Source organism: Tiliqua scincoides, chromosome 1, assembly GCF_035046505.1.
Source record: "Tiliqua scincoides isolate rTilSci1 chromosome 1, rTilSci1.hap2, whole genome shotgun sequence".
NCBI classification, from domain to species: Eukaryota; Metazoa; Chordata; class Lepidosauria; order Squamata; family Scincidae; genus Tiliqua; species Tiliqua scincoides.
Genome location: NC_089821.1, coordinates 161,422,077 through 161,442,351, shown reverse-complemented (window position 1 = coordinate 161,442,351; position 20,275 = coordinate 161,422,077).

Genomic DNA, 20,275 nt, shown 5'->3' with positions numbered 1-20,275 from the left:
ACTGATTAGCTAGCTTGTGGCATGCTGCATATGTATATATTAGTAAGTTTTCTCTAGTTTTAACTGTATCATTATCTTCTGACTAAGCAATGCTTCTTAGAAGAACTCATTCATGTAGGTCACAGAGTTATTTATAGTCAAACAGTTCTATTTGGCTCCCAAGTGCTCACACTCTCAGAAGTCTGACTACAATGTTGCAGACAGACAAAAGAGCAGGTATCTTCAACAAACTATTCAAGATCATGCTATTGTCTGTCATTATTCTTTGCTCTTATAGTTTCAAGAAGATCTGGATAATACCCCCAGAAACGCATTTCTGTGTAACAAAAGTGGCTTCCTTGGAGAGCTGATGAAGATTTCTGGCTAGAATACTATGTGAACAATGTCAATAAATAAAACAGAATACCTTTTAGGGTCAGGCTAAAAGGTATTAGTGTTATTAGTGCGGCCCACAGCCATATGGATAAATATAAAGGAATTGGACAAGTCTTTCGCAAGCTTACTAAACTCACATCACTTGGGTAAGAATGGTCGGCTTGATTAAGCCAATTTAAGAGATGAGACTACAGAGTGAGAGAGGTCAAACAGCTTTTTCCAAGGTGCCAGTAGAGTCAGAACAGCAGAGGAAGAATTGAGGGCAACTTTTAATTTATACGTGTTATATGGTCTGTGTAATGTTCCTCACCAGACACCAGGGCAATTTTTAACTAACAAAACCAGTGCTGGCAGTAGGTTGCTGGGGGCTCTAGAGCAAAGCCATGTACTCAGCCCCCAAGGCACCCCCTGCCCCCCCCATGGTGGATTGGGTGCTATCCAGTGGTGTAGTGCAGGAGCTCCTCATGACATTCCCCCCCCATAGGTACATCCCTATCACCTTGCCTGATACAGGCTAATAAAAGCCAGCCATTTATGTATATGTTTAAAATTAAACTTAGCAAGTGATTATGCTATGCAATTAAAATATATTATTAATTTAGCAGTTAATGGGAAAATGTATACAAGCTCAGTAGTGCTTAGCATAAACAAATATTGGCAATAAGGTAATTAAACAAATTATGCTCACATGTTTAAATTTAAAGGTAAGAAGCATATTTGGTCTCAGTCTGTAGAAAGTGCAGGCTAATTGGCAGTTTTACTGAGATAGCAGAAGAATTTCTCTTTGGCAGCTTTCCAAGCAGATAAAGACATAGGAGTTTGGGAGTGACACACACTCCCTCCTGCTTGCTTTTACTAATCATTTATGTTTACTTATGTTAATAATGTTAATGCAATGTTATGGGTGAATTAGTTAAGTTTACATGTTTAAGAAATAAGGAAAATGTTATGCATTTCACAAACAAATATTAAGAAATAAGAAAGTGTTAATATGTATAGCAATGCTTATATGTTCAGTACTAGAGAGCATTATTCTGGTTTTTGTCTCCAAACTGAAACAACAGGCAAGCTGTAAATCAAGGAATGTTTTTAACTAGAATGTCAAAGACATCAGATAAGAGTTTAAGCTTTAAAGCACTGTTTGTGAAAGAAGCTAGAATTCCCAGCTATCGAGTTTAATTAGTATGATAAATGAAGCCAGGCTGAACAGAGTAGTTTCATTTAAAAATACACTTCCAAGCCTGAATGCCTGCTTCTGAACAGAGAAAGCACATTAAAAGGAAATTTTTGTATTTTGAAACATTCAAGCTTTGAACAGAGAACATGCTGAATTTTAAAATATAACTCAACAGGCTTTCCAAAATATGCACTGGAAGAGCTGTTTAAGGCTAATTACACAAAGGCAACACACCAGAGCATCATGGAAGTGTCAAAGGATCACAGTTAGCATGCAAGCCAAATATTTTAATGCTTAATAGTTATTGCTTAGAATTATAATCAAAATATATGTATAAAGGCATAGTAAAGAGTTTAACTGTTAATAATAGTAAAGAAATACACAAAATAGTAAAGAGCCATTAAACTAGACCAGGGGTGTCCAAAGTTTTTGGCAGGAGGGCCACATCATCTCTCTGACACCGTGTCGGGGGCCGAATTAATTTACATTTCAATTTTGAATAAATTTACATAAATGAATATATTAAAGATGAACTTATATGAATGAATTAAGGTCTTGCAGTAGTTCAAGGCCTATAAGAGGCCTTGCACAAAGCAAGGCTGGCCTTTCCTTTCCTGCTGCTACTGCATCACAGACGTGAAACAACAAGCAATGGAGGGAGCCCTCATCCCACAGCTCACTCGAGAGGCCAAACAGTTGCCCTCACGCTGAGAGCAGTTGCATCGGGCCAGTGTGGGCTCCAACAAATCTCTGGAGGGCCAGAGGCTCATTGGAGGCTAGGGGCTCCCTGAGGGCCACATAGAGAGGCCTTGAGAGCCGCAAGTGGCCCCCGGGCCGGGGTTTGGGCACCCCTGAACTAGACCATTAAGGCTGCTTAAGTCTCAACAACAACAACAACAGTATTTATATACCGCTTTTCAACAAAAAGTTCACAAAGCGGTTACAGAGAAAATCATAAATCTAATGGCTCCCTGTCCCAAAAGGGCTCACAATCTAAAAAGATGCAACACCAGCAGACAGCCACTAGAAAAGACACTGCTGGGGGTGAGGTGGGCCAATTACTCTCTCCCTGCTAAATAAAAGAGGAGTACCCACTTGAAAAAGTGCCTCTTAACCAGTTAGCAGTCTCAGATAATTGCAACCTTAGCAGAAGCCTCACAGACAAGCTCATAGACCTGGAATGTGAGGAAAACAACTCCCCACAGATAAGACTTCTCTTCCTTCTTCAAAGGACTTTTAGTCCATAAGAACATAAGAACAGCCCCACTGGATCAGGCCATAGGCCCATCTAGTCCAGCTTCCTGTATCTCACAGCGGCCCACCAAATGCCCCAGGGAGTGCACCAGATAACAAGAGACCTCATTCTGGTGCCCTCCCTTGCATCTGGCATTCTGACATAGCCCATTTCTAAAATCAGGAGGTTGTACATACACATCATGGTTTGTAACCTGTAATGGATTTTTCCTCCAGAAACTTGTCCAATCCCCTTTTAAAGGCGTCCAGGCCAGATGCCATCACCACATATAGGTTTTACACAGGTTAAGAGATAGCACTACCATTTTAATGAGGAGACAGTTTATCTTGTGGGACAAGCAGAGATGGGGTTTATTGAAATACAGACACTTGCAAATCAAAAGGACAGGAACAAGATAATATGAGAAAGCCCTAATTAGCAAACATTCCCAAGAATCTCTGTCAATAGGTAAACGCTGGCAGAAGGGGCTAGAATTGATTAAAATAAAGAGGAAAGTCTCTTAAAATCCTTATTTACAATAAGAATTCAGTTTGCCTTGTATAAAAAATAAGTTTATATACATATTAAGAATTACAGAAAACCAGAGGTTTAGTTTAAACAGAAGTTGAAAGTCCACAAATAAGACCAAACAGAAAGGAATTTAGACTAGTTCTGTAATAAATGAGTAAACAGCGCCACCTAGTGGTTGTTAGAAACAGTGTTTTTGTATAAGTATTTGCCTTATATGGAATCTGTAACTTGAAACTGACCAATCAGATGCTTGTAAATCTGTGACCAATCCTGAGCAAGCCTCCATTTCTGATGTCGTAACCCCAGCCAATGACAGTGTGAGGTTTTCACACAAAGAAGCCAAAATGCTATATAAACAGAGACACACACTGGAACAATGCTTTTTCTCTGAGGGCTTTGAGAGTTCCTACATAGCTCTCATTGCTCTCCATTTTGGACAAGAGTCCCTGAGAACCCCATTGCTGGCAACGAATAAAGCTTGCAAACTTGCCTACTCTTGCCACTCTTGCCTACTTGCCACTCTTGCCTACTCTTGCACCACTCTTGCCTACTGAGTTTGCTTTTGAACTTTGCTGCTGACCTTGCAACATGCCCACAGGCAGCCCAATCCTAAACTGCCCCAGAGCCACTTGGAACAGCAGCACCAAAATGGCCACTGCTGTATCCTGCAATGGCAGCGGATGTGTGCCCAGTATTTGGTGGGTGCAGATCCAAAAAGGCCAAGGTTGGGCTTCTGGGCATGGGAGGAGACATTGGAATCCACTAAGGACTCTGCTGCCATCTGTGCCCCCTCACAGGCCTGATCCTCTCCCTGGTCCACCCTCGCTTCGCCCAGTTCCACCCTCCTTCTGCCTTCCCCTGTCTTCCTACTGCCCCAAAAAGCCTCTTTGCTGACCAGTGGGGAAACTTACCACCGGCCACTCCAGCAATGTGTGATCCAGCTCAGAATCCCAGCTTGCCTCTTTGCCAGTGCTGAGTGTCGGGATCTGGTGGGAAAGTGTCTTATGGCACTTTTATGACACTCAGTGCCAGTGCTGCACCCAGTAGGATTGGGCCCTAAGTCTACACAACAACAACAAAATGTGCTTTATATTTTTTCATTAAAGTTTTTTTCTTATTCTGAGTTAGCTCAATCTTATGGCAAACTCTTGGTTTGCAATGGTTTACAACAAATATATAAAAACATCCCAGATATCTATAAAAGGTATATTGTAGTGCTAACATCTACATGTTTATTCAGAAGTCCCACTGTATTCAGTAGAAGTTACCATACCCTCACATGAATTTGTGTAGGATTGCAGCCTAAATGTAACATGAGTTAACGTTTTGTCTCTCAGGCAGACCTTGAGAAAAGCAGTAGCCCAGACATTAAAATACAACTTTAGGCAAATTTCTCAGTTTGACTCCTGCTAAGTCTAATGCTTTTTCTTTGTGACAAGTCCTTTGGCAACAAATTTCAAAGATAGCATCTGAGCACTCCTGCTGATGACATCCTCTCTCCTGCTGCAGGAGAAGTCCTGGAGTTCCCCACTGCTCTCCTTCAGCTACAACCCCAGGGCTATCACTGCCACTGGTACCAAACGTCCTGGGGTTGGCCAGGCCTGGTTGGCCTTCTGATGGGTGTGGGCCTCAATCAGCCAATGTCTGACCTGGCCGACCTATGATGCAAACCCTATAACTAGATGTGTGTCTTTTTGGTGATAATAAAATAAAACCACTTAACACTGCTTTCTGCACTTCTCATTTTTGTAAAACAAAGCAAAACAAAACCCAATATCTGAGGAAAAACTAAAGCACCTCTACACATTGATCACTGTTGGCTGGTTGGGCCAGATTGGGGGAGGGGGAATGCATGGGTAATGAGGACTGTGGCTGCATCTGCTGAAACTATAATAATAATAATAATAATAATAATAATAATAATATACTGTATTTATATACCGCCTTTCTTGGTCTTTATTCAAGACTTTATTCAAGGCGGTTTACATAGGCAGGCTTATTAAATCCACGCAGGGATTTTTACAAATTGAAAGAAGGTTCTTTCTTTCAAGAACCACTACATTCAAGGTGTTACACTCCGATCTGGTTTAACATTCTGGCCTCCATCCTCCCACGCTCCGAGCAGATGGAACAGCTCAACTGCAGCTTGCTAGCTGCTTCAAGGTCGCACGGTGCCGGTGGCCTTGAACTGGCGACCTTGTGGATGTTAATCTTCAGGCAAATGGAGGCTCTACCCTCTAGACCAGACCTATATCTATACCACCTATATCACCTACCCAGTACACTTTTAAAGTGATTATAATTTATAAATAAGCACCCTTGGAATACAAACACATAACACCACTTTCTGCACTTTTCAACCTTGGGAAAAAATGAAATATGTGAAAAAATAAAAATGTTTAAGAACACCTCTAACAAACTCTCATTTACAGATGTCTTGAAGGATAGTCATGGTATGATGGTGGTTGAGATGGTACATAAGAACAGCCCCACTGGATCAGGCCATAGGCCCATCCAGTCCAGCTTCCTGTATCTCACAGCGGCCCACCAAATGCCCCAGGGAGCACACCAGATAACAAGAGACGTCATCCTGGTGCCCTCCCTTGCATCTGGCATTCTGACATAACCCATTTCTAAAATCAGGAGGTTGCGCATACACATCATGGCTTGTACCCCATAATGGATTTTTCCTCCAGAAACTTGTCCAATCCCCTTTTAAAGGCATCTAGGCTAGACGCCAGCACCACATCCTGTGGCAAGGAGTTCCACAGACTGACCACACGCTGAGTAAAGAAATATTTTCTTTTGTCTGTCCTAACCCGCCCAACACTCAATTTTAGTGGATGTCCCCTGGTTCTGGTATTATGTGAGAGTGTAAAGAGCATCTCCCTATCCACTCTGTCCTTCCCCTGCATAATTTTGTATGTCTCAATCATGTCCCCCCTCAGGCGTCTCTTTTCTAGGCTGAAGAGGCCCAAACGCCGTAGCCTTTCCTCATAAGGAAGGTGCCCCAGCCCCGTAATCATCTTAGTCGCTCTCTTTTGCACCTTTTCCATTTCCACTATGTCTTTTTTGAGATGCGGCAACCAGAACTGGACACAATACTCCAGGTGTGGCCTTACCATAGATTTGTACAATGGCATTATAATACTAGCCGTTTTGTTCTCAATACCCTTCCTAATGATCCCAAGCATAGAATTGGCCTTCTTCACTGCCGCCGCACATTGGGTCGACACTTTCATCGACCTGTCCACCACCACCCCAAGATCTCTCTCCTGATCTGTCACAGACAGCTCAGAACCCATCAGCCTATATCTAAAATTTTGATTTTTTTGCCCCAATGTGCATGACTTTACACTTACTGACATTGAAGCGCATCTGCCATTTTGCTGCCCATTCTGCCAGTCTGGAGAGATCCTTCTGGAGCTCCTCACAATCACTTCTGGTCTTCACCACTCGGAAAAGTTTGGTGTCGTCTGCAAACTTAGCCACTTCCCTGCTCAACCCTGTCTCCAGGTCATTTATGAAGAGGTTGAAAAGCACCGGTCCCAGGACAGATCCTTGGGGCACACCGCTTTTCACCTCTCTCCATTGTGAAAATTGCCCATTGACACCCACTCTCTGCTTCCTGGCCTCCAACCAGTTCTCAATCCACGAGAGGACCTGTCCTCTAATTCCCTGACTGTGGAGTTTTTTCAGCAGCCTTTGGTGAGGGACCGTGTCAAACGCCTTCTGAAAGTCCAGATATATAATGTCCATGGGTTCTCCCACATCCACATGCCTGTTGACCTTTTCAAAGAATTCTATAAGGTTTGTGAGGCAAGACTTACCCTTACAGAAGCCATGCTGACTCTCCCTCAGCAAGGCCTGTTCGTCTGTGTGTTTTGAGATACATACATTTGGTGGTGAAATACAAATTAATTCAAGCACCAACTGGCAGGTCAGGATCTAGTAGTGGGTTGCAAGCTGACCTCAGGTGGGTCACAGTAGTGCTGCCACTGCCATTTTGCTCATGCCCTTACAGTTTGAGGAACAGTAGCCAGGACTAGGGGCCTTGAGGTAAATGAAGTAGTCCTGCCAGAGACCTGGGCTTTGGAGGGGTTGTTTTGAATGCATCTCCTGCCACATAATACATTATTTATCTTGGGAAATCCTATAAAATTGCCCTGCCTTCAACACCCATTTGATCCTCTGTTGAGAACTCACCATTTAGCTGGTGTGTTATTGAGTGTCTAAAATGCTGGAGTTCTCACACAATCTTACCAAAGTTTTTGCAGCTGCAGCAGACCATGAGGCAATGCCTAGTCCCTGGAGACAGGAAGGACTGAAAATGTCTGTATTGTTCATTTTCCAGTTCCAAATGTCATGAAGCACCTACTGAATTAATTCAGAGATGGAGCGGAATGATAAATAAACAAGAGTCCCTTGGGGTACTGACTGGCTTTCTGGAAATTGTGACTTTGACTTAGGCATGTAGATTTACCCATCAACTTTTAAACTGAAAACAGGGAGTTGAACTGAATCTGAACCCCAAAAATGGTTGGGGTTGTTTTTTCTTCTTCTGAGGACAGAATATTACTTCCAACTCTCTTGAACCTATGTCAGAAATGAAACCCTAAACACACATAGAGAGCTATTGGTTCCCAATAACAGGTTGGTTCCCAATAACTCATCAGACACTCCGCTTTCAGTTGTATGACAAATAGTTTATTTACTTATTTAAAATCTCTTTTTTTGGTCAAAACCCTGGCAGCAATAAAAAAAATTAAGTTTAACAAGAATGTATTTTTTCCCCTCAAGTTAAATAGTTGTCACTGTATTTATTTTACAGAGTTACATTACAAGCCAAAGAGTTTGTTGTTATAGTGTTCTGCAAGATATAGATTTAAACTGGTTCAGAACCAATTCAAATCATGTGAACTGGTTGCCAAACTACTTTTTAAGGCTCGTGTTCTCATGGGAGAACACATAGACATTATATATCTGGACTTTCAGAAAGTGTTTGACATGGTCCCTCACCAAAGGCTCCTGAAAAAAACTCCACAGTCAGGGAATTAGAGGGCAGGTCCTCTCCTGGATTGAGAACTGGTTGAAGACCAGGAAACAGAGAGTGGGTGTCAATGGGCAATTTTCACAATGCAGAGAGATGAAAAGCAGTGTGCCCCAAGGATCTGTCCTGGGACTGGTGCTCTTCAACCTCTTCATAAATGACCTGGACCCCTCCCTACTCCCTGAGCTCATGAAAGAATGCAAGTCATTATCACCTCCTCCATTCTTTTCCTGCACTGGGATCCAGAAGAAAGGAGGGGGCACTGCCTCGGAGTGAAGCTGTTCTAAGCACCTGGAGAGAGAAGGATTGCCTCTATGTGATTTACTAAAGGTAAGCAAGACTGTTTTTAAATTGCTGAGCAAAAGGACATTGTTTTTTAAATGGATTTGCTTTAGTGAGATTTGTGCCATCCACATGAGTTTGTTTGTGGAATTCTTTGCCATAGGACATAATGATGGCATCTTGCCTGGATGCCTTTAAGAGGGGATTGGACAAATTCCTGGAGGAAAAGTTCATTACGGGTTACAAGTCATAGTAGGTATGTGCAAGCTCTTGGTTTTAGAGGCAGGCTGCCTCTGGTTGCCAGATGCAGGGGAGGGAACCGAGAAGCAGGTTGTGTCTGTTGTCTTGTGTGCTTCCTGGGGCATTTGGTGGGCCACTGTGAGATACAGGAAGCTGGACTAGATGGGCCTTTGGCCTGATCCAGTGGGGCTCTTCTTATGGGTATGGAACCCTTGCAAATAACGAGACTCAACCTGTACATTTCAAATTGCATCCACAAGCTTTCGTCTTTCATCTGATTTCATCCAACCTTCACAATGTTTGTTTGTTTCTTATGTTTATTTTTCTTTTATTTCTGTTTATTTAGGTTTTGCATGCATTTGCATGTGTTATATAGTTATTAACATTTTTTGCTGCCCCACTCCAAATGCATGCAAAATGATGCTTTGACATTCATCCATCTTTGACTTTCATCCATACTCTGGTCCCTAAAAGTGCAAGGTATACCTGTATGACTGATGTGAAGCATTTTGCTGGATGTATCCCAAGTTGTGCAAGCCTGTCTCAGAATCAGATCTGGCCTTACTTTAATATTGCCCTATAGACATTTCTCATTGAAGCCCTTTAGTTCATCCTACTCTTTGATTTCACTAGGAATCTGGAAGATTCAAACTCAAGTGATGCTCACACACCAATCCATTATTGATTTATAAAACAACAGAAATCGTTGCAGAATAACTCTAGTTGTTCATTTCATATTAAAGTTGCTTGAAAGTCTGGCTCTAGGATGCAAGAATTTAATGTGATCCTTTGAGGAAAGCACTTTTGAAACAGATGTGAAACAAATTTGAATAGCAGCTAGATAATCCCATAGAAATAAAGGCTTTGAACCGCAGTAACATTCTCAAGAATACCACTTAAACATTAGAGGCCGTAATTGGTTTTATGTACAACAGATCACCAAAGACACCGGATTTCTTCCCAGGAGCCTGCTGGAATATATCAGCAGATATGAGGGTTTTTCTTTTTAAAAAAATTAAATGTTGCTTACAAAAGGCATGGTAGTTAGGTTGACAGGCAGTGGGCATGAGTGGAAGGAATTCCCAACCATGGAGTGCAGTCAGTGACCCCAAGCCAGCTGCAGTTGAAACTAGTCTTGAAACAACTGATACCCCAAAGGCATCCCTGCTACTATCTAAATATGTATCTATAAGTTCAGTGGGGCTTGAATGAATATTGCAGTGTGGATTGAGCTATGTATCTAAGGCGGCAATCCTATCCACACTTACCTGGGAGTAAATCCCACTGACTATAATAGGACTTACTTCTGAGTAGACATGCCTAGGATTGGGCTCTTAATGCATGTCTGTGTTCTCATCGGGTATGCACATAGTTCTCTACATGGATTACAGCAAATATACCAAAAACTTCCACAGTTGTGGCTGCATTTTATTTCTTCAATCATTCCTTAATCTTCAAAGAATGTGAGCATCAGATTTAAAAGGTGCAGCTGTACATGTAGCTGATAACTTGCTTCAGGTCCAGTCTTGTAAGCTCTAATACTCCTTTTGTTGTGTCATATCAAAATATAACTAAATATAGTACAGTATCTTCAGATAAAAGGTTAAGTTATTGCTTGGGATGTGCCTAATCCAGTGATTGACTTGCTCTGACCTGTGCTCAGTTTTATTTGCTCAGAATAATCCACATATTCTTGTTAGCTTTCTGGCACTTGTTTTTACATACTGTATTTAAGCCATTTAACATATTAGATCCAGGTTGTGCCAAATTCCCTTTCCAAACTTGACCTAGACAACTTATGCCCACTTTAAGCTAATTAGTTCCCCTCTTCACTCAAAACAGCCCTAATTCAGCAGGAAGCACTGCTGGGTACTGTCTCACCACCAGGGTAGCTTCCCTGTTCAACCTGCAGGGGTCCTCCTTCCTTCTCTCTCCCACCTTCTTTTCTGGCCACCGCAGCAACACCTTGGTTCTCAGCAGGTCTTGGGTCTGGCAGACACGTGTCTCCAGCATCTCCAGCAGTCTCTGTTCCAGCAGTCTTCAGCAATCCCCATTCCAGGAGCCCTCAGTAGTCCATTCACCTAAAGGCATTTGTTACATTTTTTACATTTTAGATAAAGGCTTCAGCAGTCCCCATTCACTCCCTGGTCTCCAGTGGGCCAAAGGGGGCATGGGCTCCAGATCTCACAGATGTCACGGCCCTGAGAACCATTCCTGACCCACCACTGGTCCAGTCTGCTCCCCAGCCCAAACTGTCCTAATCCACATCTTCTACCACCTTACCTGTTCCAGGGTTGTTCTGCTGCCCAATGCTACTGCCGTGGGACTTACCTGCAAGCAAACCATCAGCACTGAGCTGCCTACCATCAGAGCTAATGGTGGCCCAGGCATTATAGTGGCTCACCATTGCATGAGCATGTATCTTCCCTCCTCCTTCCTCCCCAATGCAGCATACCGAGCTGCCCAAAAGGTAGCTGAAGGCCAGGGAAATGGTGTAAGATATGGCACTTAGGATGTGACCCTCAGCAATACTGTGGAATGTGGTATGGGGTGGGGGCTGCAGAGGGTCCAGAGAATCCTCAGAAAATGGGTGGGTCAGTGGAGTCACTTTTCATTTACTGTGGAAAGATGGAAAAATATGAAAATATCTTGGACCAGGATGTTTTCTGCTTTTAATAAGAATGTTGGGTTTCGATTATATTTTCCTGTTCAGTTATATTCCATTATTAATATGTGTATGATATTATGCCAGAAAATTAACCATTAATTCATATGCAATGGGAAAAACTCAAAATTAATGTTTCATTAAAGCCCGTGGCTGAAGCTTCAAATAAGCCATAATCAGTATTCTGATAACTACAGAAAAATGAACAGCTCTGCATTTCATAGAGTTGACAATGGGAAAAAGTTTCATGAAAAAATCTATCACCTGTTCAGGTCCAGCAGGAGACTGGCACGCTGGATTGTCAGTTGCTGGTGATAGTCATTGTCAGGTGGAGAGTCTTAGATGTTCACCCACCAGTTTCTCTCCCTTGTTTGCTGCTGCATGCTGAAGTCTATGAGATCCCATTAGGATTCCTTCCGGACTCATACCTCAAAAATAAAGCCAAGAAACCCATATGACCTTGCTTGGAGGGCTCAGATGACTCTTAGGGCACGGCAGAGCACAAAGACCTTGATGCCATCAGTTGCTGAAAGTGATGGAAAGGAGGTCATCTTAGGTGTTAACTCACTGATCCCACATCCAGTCTTCCTTGGATTCTTACATTGGATTCCTTGGAATCTTACATTGGATCCAGTGTAATTCCTGCTTGATGATAAGAACTTCCCTCATGGAAGCTTGTTCTAGCAGCAACAACAAAATGTGACCTTTCTTAAGGAAATTTTGTGACTGTGACTTGGTTGCTTCCACACTAGGGCCCTTTAGCCGATGTGTTTTTCTGTAGCCAGATGGGAAAGGAATTAAAACAGAGTTTCCCCATAGTAATTTATATAGCATTTAACATTAGTTAGCAATGGCCTTTTCAGTATTTTTTCTATAACAAAAGTCTACATACATTTTGTTGTCTTAAAAGTTAGACCTATTCTTGGGTATATTTGGGGTTCTGAATCAAAAAATGGCCTTGGTTTTGTCCAGTTGGCTCTAGTCTATTTGCCACCTTATATGCTGATTCAAGCAGCTTTCTCATGAGGAAGCCATGGTGTCCGCTTCTTCATAAGGACGATGCTTGAATCAGCATATAAGGTGGCTATGCCATACTCCCAAAACTAGAACCATTCGGGCAATACCGTTGTAATTTTTGGATTCAGCACCCCCAAAATGTCCTAAATTCCTTCAAAACATCATTGGCAACTAAAAAAAAGGAGGGTTGTAGGCTTGTGTAATATTTATTCAGGAAATGTTTGTTGAGTGAAGGTCACCTGTAATGTTAAATTAGTAGCCTTCTCCTTATAACTCCCAGTTCAGAATGGCAGCAGAATTGCTGAAGTATAACCTGTTAATTGTCCCTTGAATATTTTTTTTAATTGTCTCCTAATGTAAGTTCCTGTTCCCAGTAGAGGGGGGGGCTTGTATTACTGGTTTCCTCTTATTTTCTTTTTGTTTAATTTCTTTATAGTAAAATAGTGCTAAAAAAGAAAAAAAAAATCCTTAGTTAAATCCTCTTCCCCCCCCCCCCCCATGGGAACTGATATTAATGGAAAATTAACCAGCTCTGAACCAAGTCTGAGCTTGGGTTCAGGCTTGCTTTGACTTTCTGGTGTACACATCTATCTCATCAAGCACAAAAGCCCCCAGATATCATGATGAAGCACCCCAGAAGTCAGGTACAATAGTGCCATATATACACAGCATGGCTTCTTACTAATAATACTTTAATTATTATAACTGTCAAATAGTTACGAATACTTGGGAAAACAGCAACAGTGGCATAGCTAGTGAGGGCAAAACAGTAAGTACTACAGTCACTGCAAAGGACTGTGTAAGAGGCCCCTCCCTCTTGTGGTCAGAGCCATTCTGGGCAGTGATAACAACACACAGGCATCACCAAACCAAATGGCATTTCCTGACTCTTGCCATCGCTACCGGAATGGCTCAGATGTCGAGTTGGAGGGGTCACTCACATAGCATGTTGTGGTGCCTGCAGTCCTTACTGTTTCCCCTCTCTAGCTACACTACTGAACAGAAGACATTACTGTGTAGAAATGAAGTATGACTAGGGTTGCTAACTCTCCAGAACTGGCCAAGAATTGGTACTGACCTCCAGGTGACTGCTGAAAGCAATTCTGAAGATTTGGAGAGGGCCTCCAGAAATGTCCATCATTACATCCTGTTAGAAAAACAAATCTCAAGGAACTGCTTTGGTCAAAGCTGGCAACCCTAAACACGGGTAACATGGGAAAGATACCCACCATTCAATTCCTTCACCACAAATGACAAGAGCTAAGAAAGAGGGCTTCTTCTCTAACAACCTCTTCCACACCCCAGCCTCCCAAACTAGATTCTTTCATATGCTGCAACTTTCTGTTTCAGTCATACCAAAGTGAGTACCATAATTACAGCTTCAAAATGGCATTTGCTTGTTTACCTCCAGGAATTCACAAATTTTATAACTTGTTCAGTCTGGTTTTTCAGTAACACATTAATATGGTGCTTGATTTAGCATTCCGTAGTCAACAACATATGCCGCTCCTAACGATGCCTTCAATAGCTGCATGTGGCTTCCTCATTTAGTACACAGGGATCGCCCATGCAAGCCAACTGCAGTGTCTTGTGATTCTCACATGCCCCGGTAATGAAACCCATACACTGCAACAATATGTGCATATGATTAATTTTATGCCAATACTTTTAGATTACATTAGTAAACCTAATTATAACCTATTTTCCCAGCTATACAGCACCGCTGCTAATTAGCTTCACAGCTGGCTTGATCTGTTGTAGGAGTTCCTGTTTTCATGACTGTTATCCAGTGGCCTCTTTGAATTTTTTTTGTTTATTCCTCCCCTCTGAATCCAGCTGCTTTCAAAAATTGCATATGGCAGCCTTTCAAATTGCCTCATTGTTTGTTTTCATAATTTGGATGACTCAAACTTGCTTCAAAACTTGTGAGTTTAAATCAACTATCCAGATTTATGTGGAGGATTTATGGGAGGAATTGCCACACCTTTCTCCAACTGTCTCTAGCCAAAACCATGTTGCTTGTGTGGGCTTGTAAAGTCCCAAAGAATTTGCAGTGAATGGTGAGCTTCGCCAAGTGCAAACTGTACATAATGTCCATCCTATTACTGAACGCTATGTTTTTACTGAGCTGTAACAACAGCAACAAACACCTGGATATCTGGTGGTGGTTTGTTTTCCTCACTGTTGTTCATCTTAATTCTCTGCATTCCCACCTTTAGAACTATCTTCAGGATTTTGGGAACTCCAGCAAAACACTCTCAGCATGCCACTCCCACAATCAGAAAGGAGGTACAATGTGCAGACTGAGTCTCATTTGGCACTGCTTCTGCCCTTCTTGGTACTCGGTACAATTTCGCCTTTTCTGGTCTTGGTTTCCAGCAAATGACTGAACTTGCCATTCTCTAGAACTGGCCATGACAAATGATGGTGTTTCAGCCCATAGTCAAGTATACAAATCTTAATCTGAAAAATGAATCAAGAAAGTGTTTACTTGTAATAGAAGCTACTGGGTAGACATCTATCAATGGCTATTGACCGAGCTAGTGAATTAGACCCTCTTGGAGCAATGTACTTCTCAATACTGGATGTCGAGAACAAACAAAGGGTGCCCTACATCTTCAGCCTTTGCTTGTAAACTACTGGAGGCACTTGGTCAATCACTGTTGAAAACAGAAAGTGGAACTCTATGGATCTTGGCCTTCTATTCTCATGTTTACAATAATTTGGTGCTTCCTGAAGAGGATACAAAAATATATGAACAATCTGAATCATAAGCTTTCTGTATCAACTTTTACCCATGTGTAGCAGTAGTAATTATTAATCCATTAACTCCTTCTGAGTAATACGCTCAAATCTAGTTTTCTTCCACTCCTCCCTTGCCCCCCTCTTCATATGCCTTCTAATCCCACTGGTTCTTAAACTGTGGTCTGGGATTGTAATTGGTCCTTATGCAGTACACTTCAGTGTGCACTAAAACTATAATGAAAATAACAGAGAAACATGCCAAAAAACTTTTTTTTTTTTTGAAGTTTCTGCCACATACTTAAAAGCAGCCTAAATAGTAATGTTTAAGTAGCTGCCTCTTTGGCAGTGCAGGGGGCTACAGTGGATCCCTCACCTTAGCTGCAAGAATCTTCCCTGTGCATGTTTATAGATTTGCTGAATGGTGGATAAATGCAGTAGTTAGGTTTAAATTCAGAAGACTGTCCTCTCATGTGATAGCTATAAGAAAACATAATGGTCCACAAAGAGCAAGCCTGTCAAAATAATGGTTCTTAATACAATAGTTATAGCTAGTAGTGTTTGTTTCCAGCCTCTTACTGAACACAATGGGCTTAATTCTGAGTAAAATAAATAACACAATTTTCAAATATCTCTAGTCAGAGCTTCCCAAACTCCTGCAAGGGAGTTGGGAACATTGTAAGTTGTTGCAGGGGAGGGGGGAAGGCAGCAACAGGGATCACAGTGCTGCCGAGGATAGGAGAGTTCTTTTTTTTACTTACCTGTAGTCAGCACTGCAGCCCTGGGGGGTTTGGGGAGCCCTCTGCAGGGCTCCCTGTGCCTGCAAAAGTCTAAAAAAAGAAAAGAAAAAAGGGCACTTCTGATTTTCATGACAAAACTGGAAGTGCCCATTTTTTTCTTTTTTCAGACTTTTGCAAGCACAGGCAGCCCTGTGGAGGGTCTCGCAGGAATGCAGCACTGGCTGCAGGTAAGTACGTCCCTGGCAGCAGCGCAGTTCTGGGGATCCTGCTGCAGCTTCCGCCTCCCTGCATCTTAAAGGAGCAGGGACAAGTGTTTCCCTGGTTGGTGGGTTGCAACTCACCAGTTTGAAAGCCACTGCTCTAGTTATAGCACAATCCTATGTGTGTTTACTCAGAAGTAATTTTCATTGTTCAGTGGGACACTCCCAGGTAAGTGTGTATAGCTGTAGATAGCCTTAGCAGTGCTCCCATGCCATTTTCAGTCATGTGACCAAGCTGAGGTGACAATGTGGGCTGCATAGGGTGAGACTGCAGAATCAGGAATGCAAGGAAGGCTGGGAAATGCTGAAACATCTGAGTTTACATTTACTGCCTCACAACTCAACCCAGTTTCAGCAACGTTGTGGTGCTACAGTAAAAGTGAGTTGAGTTCAGGGCCAACTTTAAGCCTATTACATCAATTGCTCCCAGTTGGGTCCCATGCCTGAGGGGCCGCACTAGGGTAATCTAGTCACATACACACAATAACACATTGCAAGTTTATAGAGAACAGCAATTATTTTAATTTTCTTCTGAATTCTTAAATAGTATTTATTTATACTGTTTACTTTTTGAATTTTTTTAAAGCTGTACTTAAATTACATAACATATTAATTAATTATAGAATTGTACAATCTCCAACCTGGGGCTCTGCAAAAAAATGTTTCCAGTTGGGCCCTGCAACTCTAAGGGTGGCTCTGGTTGAGTTGCAAATTCAGCAAGTGCCAAACTCTGTCCATATCCTGGCAGCCTTGTCTGTCTGCTAATGTATAGCTCTATAGCAGAACACTGAGAGAGGAATGGTTATTATCAAACAGAAATGTCCCTGTAATGTAATTATAAAATAAAATACACAATTACTGCTACAAAAATATTATTTAGTATAATGAATGGCTTTGCTGCCTGATTTAAATTATACTACATACGCTGTATTAATCTCTGCATTTAACACTGACTAGTCTGTATGTTATGCCATAAAATAATTAGCTGTGAAAGAGGTTGATTCCATTTGAATGTTGAAACATTCTCTCTCTCAAAAATGCTGAAGGCAATAATTGAGGCTAATGAGATTTTGTGTGAACCACCTGCTGGTTGCATTCCCTTGGATCAAATGTCTTGGAGGGAGGGAGGTCGAACCTTTAATTAGGTGCATCCTCTAAATACCCAAATGGGCAAGAAAATTCAGGTTGCTAACATGAAATAAAACATATGCAAGTATTGCGCCTAATTGTAATCAGACACAGGAACAAAGAATACTTCCTGTGGCCCCCAAGAGGCCTATTCTTGACCAGCATTTAATGGATCAATGATGGTAATATGTTCCCAATGATGCCACTATGTCACTTGCTCTGTTGACTATTCTTGATGTGTCTGATGAAATGGTTCATGTATCTGTTTAAGTTAGAGTACTGGTCTCACATGATCATTAAAACTTCCTCTTCAACAATTTTATTAAGGGTTAAACTTGATGCCACATTTAATGTATATTTGAATAATGGGGGGGGGGCTGATCAAGCATCTCCTCTTCTGCCATTTTTCCAATGAAAATTCCCCCTTATATTGCTCTCTGTCCCAAAGCAGTGGCTAGGCAGGGGAATCTTCTGCTATGAAGACCATCTCAGAGCTCAATCCAAACTGGGAGCTCCGCTGGCACAGTGGTCCCTGCCCCAGTTGAAGGTGTTGCAAATGTACTGTAAGGCACATTGCAAGTATAAGTGATCTGTGCTATCCTGCCAATGCTGTATTTGGAGCCCTCGGCCACCAGTGTAATCAGGTAAGTTGGTGAGTGATGCAGGGGCTTTGGGAGGGAGCCAGGGAGGGGTGTTTCTAGGTGGAGGAAGGATGGAATGGGGGGGCAGATCAGGCCTGGGAGGGGACAGAATCAGCAGGCGCCTCCTACACCATATCCTAACCCCCTCCTGGACCAGCCTTCCATCAGGCTGCTTGGATTTCCGCCAGCTAAATAAATTTATTCAGTTTCTTGGCAATCTCCACATACTCTCAGTAGTTGTTTCACTCTTGTCATTCAGTTGTCCAACAACCTCCCGCGCTGGTCTCCTGCTTTTGATATAGTTCGAGAAGTTGTTGTTTGTCTTCATGTTTTTAGCAATTTCTCCCTTTAAGTCTTTTTGAGTTTACCTTGTTATTCACTGGTTTTACCAAACGTGAGTTCTTTCAGATTTTCCATATTTGGGCACAACTTCCACATTTTAAAGGAGCCTTTGGGAAGCCTCAAGGGATGCTGGTGGACCTCACAATTAAAGCAACACAATGTATGGCTACAGTGAAGAAGGCCAGTTTTATGCTTCAGTTAATTAAAAAAGGGATTGAAAACAAAACAGCCAATATTATAATATTATTGTATACATTGATGGTAAGGCCGCATCTGGAGTATTGTGTGCATTTCTGGTCACCACATCTCAAAAAGTTCTAGTGGAACTAAAAAAGATGCAGAAGAGAGTTACCAAAATGACTAGTGGGCTGGAACACCTCCCTTACCAGGAAAGGCTACAGTTTGGAGCTCTGTCTTCAGTCTAGATTAGAAAAAAGGCACCTGAGGGGGAATATGTTTGAGACATTTAAAATTATGAATGGGGTGGATAGAGTGGATAGAGGGATGCTCTTTTTTGCTCTCACATAATACCAGAACCAGAGACTATCCACTAAAATTGGGAAAGTTAGAACAGATAAAAGGAAATATTTCTTTACCCAGCATGTGAGTAATCTGTGGAATTCCTTACCATAGGATGTGGTGATGACATCTTGCCTAGATGCCTTTAAAAGGGAATTGGACAGATTTCTAGAAGAAAAGTCCATCATAGGTTACAAGCCGTGATGGGTTTGTGCAACCTTCTAGTTTTAGAAATAGGCTACCTCAAAAGGCCAGGTGCAAGGGAGTGGCAACAGGATGCAGGTATCTGTTGTCTTGTTGTGCTCCCTGAGGTATCTGCTGGGCTACTGTAAGATATAGGAAGCTGGACTAGATGAACCTTTGGCCTGATCCAGTAGGGCTCATGTTCTTAAGCCTTCTTGCCTTGTATAGCTTTATCACTCTTTTTGGTCAACATGCTGACATCCTGTTGGATTTGCTTGTATCTTTGCTAATCTGAGGCATGCAGGCTGCAATCCTATGCATACTTTTGTGGGAATAAGTTCCATTGGACTGAATAGGGCTTATTTCTGAGTAAGCATGCACAGGGTTGTGCTGTCATTCTATTTGAGCTTCTGTTGTGGTTTCAAATATCCTCCAATTCCCCTGAAGAGAGTGGAACCTCTTGATTCTCCTTTTCAGTTTCACTAAGCTTGTCATCATTGAGAATTTTCCTTTTTTGAAGATACATGTGACCATGTGGGCTTTGGATATAGTCACTCATTACATCTAGATATTATGTCTCTTTGTCATGATTTGGACATTAATTTGCCCAATTCAAGTGAGGATAGTTGACACCACCCATTATTACATCCTTTTCTCTTTATTTGCTTCCCTGATTTCTTTCATCCCAAGATCATCCCTAGAACTTTGGACAGTGGAGATGATGCCATGACTCGATGCACTGAACAGGGCTTACTACAGTGAACCCTCAATTTAATGGACTTTGATTTAACAGACATTGGAAATACTGTAATGGATGTCTCTTCATTAAAATTAATCATATGTGTTTGCATGTGCATATGAGCATTGTTACAAAGGTATTTGGACTGAATGACCTTTTGGCATTAATATATACATCTTCCTCCCATTAGTCCATTAAATTAATGGTTCACTGTAATTGGCTTTCATAGCCTGGAATTTCCACCCACAGTAGTTTTGTGAAGTCCATTAGTTTTCTCGCTTGTTTGGACTTAATGCTTTCTTTGAGGTACAGAGCGACATCACCTTCTGATACAGTGGCATCGCTAGAGGTTCCAGAACCCAGGACGGTGACATTGTGACATCACATAACATTGTGATTTTGTTTCCAGG